We start from the raw sequence: 907 nt of genomic DNA, 5'->3' as shown, positions 1-907 counted from the left end.
ATAAAAGTTATTTGTGTTCTTAATAACTTTGAGCCCTGGTTCTTGGGCTGTAAGTTTCCTTCAGATAAGGAACTTAGTTTTAGGGACTCTTTGAGTCGTACGTCTTCCTCTGACGTTAGCTACGGCAGCCCCGCTGCACACGGGGCGAACTATGAATATTTTTACATCTAAGTAACAATAAATTGTCGTTTTACTGTTGTCAACGTCCCGACTTTTTATTAATACTGTCATTTTCCAGTAAAAAGTGAGCATGCTTAATGTATTACGAAACATTTTCTTTTTATCACTTGAATGGTGCGCAAAGACTACCGCGGGCTAGTTAAGGTTAAAGCAAAAGTGGCGAAGGAATGGACATTAGCGGTGTTGTCCGTGTTCCGCCAATGACGTCTGAAATGGAGTAGCTGTCATGACCCATGCGTGGGATGAAGGTCAACTTGTTGGGGAGCACGGGAAGAAGGATAGGGCTCCAAAGAAGGCAAAAACGGGTTAGGGACTGGCAATTAACACGGGCATCCCTTGCCGTACACATATAAAAATACATGATGTAGTGTCCCCCTGTAAAGTTGGTCGAGTTAACTTGAACACATTAAGTCGACTGGCCACTTAAAGTAATGCCCCCCCTTTAAAGTTATCCGAATTAAATTGAACATGGCCAAGCGGTCAAAGTGAGCATTAAGTCGACTGGCCAAGGGGTTTAAAGTTGGTCGAGTTACTTGAACATTAAGTCGACTGACCAAGCGGTCGAGTTAACTTGATTCCAGATTTTATTCTGCAACACGTCATAAGTTATCAGTAGATGTTGCTCCAATGTTAAATGACTGTCGCTTTGTGACAGGTCGCACGAATGTCGTTCTTCGCCAGTTGGGTCAACATTGACCCAATTTCGCATAGAATATCAGATACCATC

This window comes from Phytophthora parasitica (genome assembly GCF_000247585.1).
Source record: "Phytophthora parasitica INRA-310 unplaced genomic scaffold supercont2.2, whole genome shotgun sequence".
NCBI lineage: Eukaryota > Oomycota > Peronosporomycetes > Peronosporales > Peronosporaceae > Phytophthora > Phytophthora nicotianae.
Note: the sequence above shows the minus strand (reverse complement) of the source record.